Source organism: Piliocolobus tephrosceles, chromosome 8 (genome assembly GCF_002776525.5).
Source record: "Piliocolobus tephrosceles isolate RC106 chromosome 8, ASM277652v3, whole genome shotgun sequence".
Classification (NCBI taxonomy): Eukaryota; Metazoa; Chordata; class Mammalia; order Primates; family Cercopithecidae; genus Piliocolobus; species Piliocolobus tephrosceles.
The window spans coordinates 46266689-46273684 of NC_045441.1; the positions used below are offsets into that span (position 1 = coordinate 46266689).

Here is a 6996-nt window from a genome sequence, read left to right on the forward strand (position 1 = left end):
TGGGAACTTCCCAAGAGCAGAAGTGAATCAAGAGGCAAATTCACAGGAGTCATGAAAGCGAGAAGTTAGATCTGCCTGCAGGTACAGCTCTGATTGCAGGGCTGATTACACAGACCTCAAGCCTGTGAGGATTGTCCACTCTGCCCCTTGGAATAAACAGAGAAAATTACTAACTGGGGCCATCCCAAATGTGAGATCTCTATAACGTAAGAACAAAGTTGTAAATTATGAAGCACACAAAATAAGCCACCCAGAAAAGGGAAAGAAGAAATTATATATCACATAAACTTCACAGATTGGAAACATATTTAAATTAATTAAGTAACACAAATAGGGAAAGAGAATATCAAAATAATTTTGAAAGCACATGAAGTTTTAAAGCGGGCACTGGGGGCAGTGGCTCATGCCTGTACTCCCAGCACTTTGCGGGGGCCAAGGCAAGAGTATCACTTGAGGCCAGGAGTTTGAGACCAGCGTAGGCAACAAAGCAAAAGCTGTCTCTACAACAAATAGATATAAAAAGATAAGCCAGGCACGGTGGTGTGTGCCTGTAGTGTCAGCTACTGGGCAGGTGGAGGTGAGAGGGTCTCTTGAGACCAGGAAGTTGAGGTTGCAGTGAGCTATGACCACCACGGAACTCAAGCCTGGGTGACAGAGAGATTCTTTCTCAAACACACACACACACGAAACACGCATGTTTCTCAAAGACTCAGATAGAAATTGAACAACTGAAACTTAAATAAATTTAATATACAGTGTATGGTTTAATTATTAAATTAGACCAAGTTAATAACAACACGATTAGTGAACTAGACTACTGAAATGAAGAAATAAAACAACTACAGAGAAACAAAATGATCACAATACAAATATGATGATACATACACAAAGAATAAAATGAGATGAAATCAAACACATTTCACTAGCTTACAAATAACAAAGCATACTAATAACAAATATTTATAAATTTCTGAAACTGAGTATCAGATGGAAACCCTTGAATGCAGAAGTGTATTGTGATTAAAAGTGACCACCACCAACAAAAAAATACTCAACAGAAATAAAAGTTAAACTGCATAACATCACAAAAAAGAAAAAAATCTTTAAAGCCATGACAGAGAAAAGAAGAGAGAACCAATGAAGGTGAGAGCAAACTCCACAGCCTGTGTTCAGCCAAAAAACAGAGAAATAGGTAAGAATGCTGAGAGAAGTCACTGTTCAACCAATAGTTAGATACTTCACTAACATATTTTGAATAAGTAAGGATACACTAAACGATTTCCAAAAGTAAAAAAATGAGAAATCTTATTACCAATATGAGCTCATTAAGAATACACTTCAAAAAAAAAATTAAAATGAAGTTCAAGGAATCAAAATGAAATGCAAGAAACTGCAAACATATTGGGCTATGAAATCATGGTGGACAACGAACTAAGAGATCTATCAAGTCTTTGGCAGCATCAGTTTCCAAATGATTTACATAAAATAACAGTGTTATAGAAACTCTCTACAATGCAGTGAAATAAATTATCAAATCCTCTGATACTTAAATAATTTAACTGATTTTAGAATCTCCTTTTCAGATAATTATTTTCATAAAAAATACAATACTTGTGTCTCATCATTTGCAGAATATCCATTATTCTTTTTTCAAACCTTATTAGCAACAAAGGGCTTACAGTGGCATAGGCACTGGTCACAAGCCTCTGGACACCCAGGACGACTGTATCGTATGTTGATATCAGGATCGAGTAGGATGAGAAGCTCATATCCATCCGGTACGTGACCACAAAGAAACTCACCAACAGCAAGATGGTCTTGGCGGCCCTTTTTTCTGGAGAGACTCTTGGGGAGAGTCTGGTGCTGTTAAGGTGCGGGGATCACCTCTGATCCCTGCACAAGAGAGTCACCATGTGCGCAGTTGAGAGAAGAATAATTCCCACAAAGGAGACATCTCTGGATAATGACAGGGTAAGAAAAATAAGATTCCTGATAATGGACTTCCTTGGGGAAATGAGGCAGTATTTATTGAGCATCAGAAAACTGGTGTGAGTCGTTTTGGAAGAAACCATAGTGTAGAAGATCATGCAATTACTGCAGGACGAACTGAAGGACCATAAGAAGACAAGAACATGTGAAATGGGATTTGTGAGTTTATGTTTAAACCTCACCAACCAGGAGGTGCTGGGGCTGATGGTGATGGCCTGGAGCACGCTCAGGAGGCAGGCGGTGCAGACGGAGATGCCCTGCATCACCCTGCTCAGGTAGGAAAGCATCTTACACTTGAAGTCATTTTGAAAATGAAGGGACTCAAAAAGATCTAGAGACACCAAGAACACAATGGTGAACAACATCATGATGTGGACAATGGCCAAGTGACTGGTGGTCAGGTCAGGGGGCTTAGGATCCAGAAGGAGCTTCATGGTACCCAGAGAAAAGGAGGAGGATGTTGGCTGAGACTCCAGTAACAACTTGGGCAAAGAAGGCACTTTTGAATGATAACAAAAGTGGAAACTGTGTTCATTTTAATGACAAAGAGGAAATATTTTATGTACCTGAAAAAAATCAACCAATAAAACTTCCATCGTCAATGTTGCTTACTTCAGATTCAAAATTATCACCATCATTATCATTTTAAATCCATCCATTTATTTTGATTAATGTTGATTATCACATATAAATTCTTAAACCTACAGCCTGATCATTATATGATAAACCAAATTGTTAATATAGTTGATCGAACACCCACACCTGCACAGTCACACTTGTAGAGGGCGCACGTTATCTGTACTCCTATAGTACCAAGGACACACTTTTTTAGTAAGCTTTTAGTTTTCACTTTTTGCATTCCTTCATTTAGTTTTCACCACCCAGAACTGTGACATGTATATAAAAATGAATCATGGATGTTTGTAGAACTGAACTGAAGTAGATTTTGTGCTAATGGAAAAAGCAATAACCTGACGTATTTTGGAAAAAAATAATAATGCATTGAGTGGCTGTCATACCACATCAGTCTGACATCATGCTGAACATCACATTCATGTATGATGTTTCATGTATACTATAAAAATTGTATAGCACATACAAAGCAGAAGGTGTTATTTTCAGATAGTTTGTGGTAGTAAAAAAAAAAAAATTCCCTATTAACAATTACTATAACAGGATTAAACAATTTTATTATGGTCATCTACTAAAATCTTCTTAATGTGAAGTATATTAAAAACCTTGGGAGTGCGCCTGGCCTGCCCCGCCGTGGGGTCGCGTGGGGACGCTCGCAGGTGGAAGCGTGGACCGAGCCCGGGTGCCCATGGCCGGGGCCGCGATGGCCCGCGGAGCCGCATGCCTCCCGCTGCAGCCGGCGCGAGGCACAGAGGGGCTGCTGCGCGCCTTCCTGCAGAGCCTGCGCACGCTGTTCCACATCCTGGACTACCCGCGGCGCGGCTGCGGGCACCTGGGCGATATCCAGTCCCGCTGGCAGGGCGCCGCCGGGCGGGAGCTGCCCCGCGGGGTCCTGGAGGGCCTGCGCGAGGTGGCCCCGACCAGCGGCTACCTGACTTACAGCGCTTCGTGGCCGGCCTGCGCACCGCGCTGCTGAGCGCGGACGGCGGTCCCGGGGACCCCAGGCGCGCCCCGGCCCGGCCCGGCCAGGCCCGGTGACCAGCCGCTGCAGCCGGCGCAGCGCCTGATGTTCACGCCGGCCGACAAGCCGCGGACGGTCCTGGAGAGGAAGCCCCTGCCCCTGGGCGTGCGCGCTTCTCTGGCCGGTCCCAGTGGCGCGGCCCGCAGCCCGGAGCACTTGTGTGCCCCCGCCGAGGCGGCGCCCTGCCCCGCGGAACCAGAGCGGTCCCAGAGCGCGGCGCTGGAACGGAGCCCGAGCGCTGACGCAGATGCAGCGGCCTGCAGGACCCTGGAGGCAGACTCAGGGGATGCCCCGCGCATCCCCAGTGCCCGAGGGGAACGTCGGAGGCACCATCACCAGCGGCATGCTCTGCGGCCTGCTGAAGTAGATGAAGGAGCTGGAGCAGGAGGAGTAGGTACTGCAGGGTTTGGAGATGATGGCGCGGGGCCGCGATTGGTACTAGCAGCAGCTCCAACGAGTGCAGGAGCGCCGGTGCCGCCTGGGCCAGAGCAGAGCCAGCGCCGACTTTGGGGCCATGGGGAGCCCCCGCCCACTGAGGCGGCTACTGTCCAAGGTACAGGAGGTGGCCGGGTGCCTGGGAGAGCTGCTGGCTGCAGCCTGTGCCAGCCAGGCCGTACCCACGTCCTCCTCCGGGCCGCCTGCTCTAACCTGACGTACACCTCGTCTCCGGGCTGTGAGCAGCAGACCGTTCTCATGCTGAAGGAGGAGAACCGACTCCTCACCCAGGAGGTGACCGAGAAGAGTGGGTACATCACGCAGCTGGAGCAGAAGTCGGCACTCATTAAGCAGCTGTTTGAGGCCAGCACCCTGAACCGGCAAGGCGGGGGGCCTCTGGACCCACACTGGTCTTGCCAATGTGGGCTGAGCAGGCCCACAGGGCCAGCCTGGCACTCTGCCCTTTGGGGCAGGCGCTCTGTCGCACCCAACCTCTCTGGCTGGAGACCCCCGGCAGGCCCAGGCAGGCCCGGAATGGGCGTCTTCCTGCACCCCTTGCCATCCAGGTTCCCCAGGCCTGTCCCCGGCTGACCCCTACACCGAGTCCTTGACTCGGTTTTGGCTTCCGGTGCTAACATGGACTGAGGCTTTCTTGAGTCCGCATAGTCCGCAGCTAATACTGCCGCTGTCAGTGGACAGTGGAGGACCCCTCCACTAATTTTCCAGATCTCTAGTCGCCCCGTTTTCCAGGGGTGCTGCCCTGGGTCCCATCTCCAGTGAAAGGCTCTGCTCACACCAGGCTGCACTTCTGACAATGGCCAGCAGAGGGCGCCAGGGGCACGGTTGCAGCGCTGAGACCGCGCCCCAGACTTGGGGGTTCCAAGGGCAACTTACCCCCACCTCAACCAGGGCACCAGGAGAAGGTGCCTGTCGCTCGGATGGGAGCAAATGGAGGGGATGGGGAAGGCCTGTAAGCGGGGGTTGCCTGCCTGTCAGGGGAGCCCCAGGGATGGCGGTCGGACTTCAGGTCCCGACCAAGCCTGAGAGACTCTGGCTGCAGCGGATCGGGGAGCCAGGTGGACTAGAGCTTGGCCAGCGTGTGCCTCCCGCAGACCCCGCGGTGATGGTCTTCCTCATCCTGGCCAGGACGCTGCCCCACATTGAGTCCCACAGAACAACCTGTGAGCATGGCTTCCCAGCGGCCCCTGTCCCCAGGAGGGGGATCAGCCTGGGCCCCCAGACAGTTTCCAGGCACGTCGTAGGGAGAGTCTGTCACCCCCCACTCAGGATTCCCAAGGTCTGGGGTCCTGCTCATCCCCCTTTCCTCCCACGCCCAGCCTGAACCCAGGTTTCATCCAGGAGAGGCCACTTCCCTCAGCCAAGGAAAAGGAGAAACCCCAGGGTACAGGAGGAGGCTGGGACAGGTCACCTTGGGTGTCACTCCCTATCCCCGTGCCCAGGCCCACTCCCGCTGGTGTTGGGGTACGCACTGGTGGGGGCCCCATGCTCAGCCCAGCCTGGAGGGTCCCAGTGCCACCAGAGCCAGGGGCACGGCAACATCACGGACGGTTTCTGCAGCCCAGGGACCCCGATGCAGGGTCAGTGTGTGGGGGGTGGGGGGGGGGTGCAGGGTCCCCGATGCGTGGTCAGTGTGTGTGGGACGCAGGGCCCCCGGTGCAGGGTCAGTGTATGTGAGGCGCAGGATCCCCTCATGCCCAGGGCACTTTGGTGCACTGTCCCACAAGGCACCCCTGTCTCAGAGGAGGGGTCCTGGCAGGCAGTGCAGCAACTCCCTTCCGGAACCCAGCTCCACGCTAACCTGCCCACAGGAACCCCACAGAGCCACATTCCCTGCTGCACCCGGGCTGCAGGGGTGTCCCAGGACAGGCCCAAGCCAGCCCAGCGTGCAGCTGCCCTCCTACCCTGAGGATGGGAGTGGGCTTTCCAGAGACATAAGGACGCCAGGCCTGGACCTCCTGGGCGGGAAAGGGAGCAGGTCCTGAAGGCTTGTGCCCCACAGCCTCAGCACCGGGTGGACTGCAGTGCAGTGGGTGGGCCAGCGGCAGCCGGGGAGAAGCCCCCCATCAGCAGGCTGGGGTCTGCCCACCAGGGCCTCCCCACGTCTGCCTTTGAGGGTGCCTGCCATGCCCTGGGGGATCCTAGCCTCTTTACAGGACTGGAAGCAGAAGACAGAACAGTGTCTGTCCTGGGGTAACTTCATCCAGAGACCGCCCATGTAGAGCTGGACCCCGCAGCTAAAGAGGAAATGTGAGACAGGCTGGCACCTCTGGAAAAACTGCCTCTCAGCCTTGGTGTTCCATGCAAGGTGAAAAAAATATAGGTCCTCCAAGTTTATAGCTTACAGTCAGGCTAGTGTGTGGCCCTGGAGACCAGGAGGGGAGAATTTAAAGTGGCCCCGACTGGCACGGTCTAGGTGGCTGGCAGAGATACATGCGGACCCTGCCTGGAGCCCGCCCTAGTGACGCTGGGTGGGTCAGTCTCCTTGCAGACTGTGAGCAGCATCCCTGGCCTCTATCCACGAGGTGCCAGTAGTATGTGCAGGTACATACACGTGCGTGCACACACAGTTGTGACATCTAGAACTGTCTCAGGATGTCAAAATGTGTCCCTGGAGGCAGAAGTGTCCTGGTTGAGAATGTGCCCCAGAGGAAACAACCACACCAGGCCTCAGAATTTTGGGTTGATCAAGTTCCAAGGAAAATGAATATCTCAGCCGGCCGCGGTGGCTCACACCTGGAATCCCAGCATTTGAGGCCAGGAGTTCGAGACCAGCCTGGGCAACGTAGTGAGTGACTCCATCTCTACAAAAAGAAAGAGAGAGAGAGAAAGAAAGAAAGAGAGGGAGAGAAAGAAAGAAAGAGAAAGAAAATGTGATCTCCAGTTTTAAAATTCATAAA

The 6996-nt window shown here is 52.1% G+C and overlaps 1 pseudogene; it reads left to right on the forward strand.

Moving 5' to 3' along the window:
* Positions 1-3310: 3310 nt before the first annotated feature.
* LOC111529398 lies at positions 3311-4796 on the forward strand (annotated as a pseudogene).
* The last annotated feature ends 2200 nt before the right edge of the window (positions 4797-6996 follow it).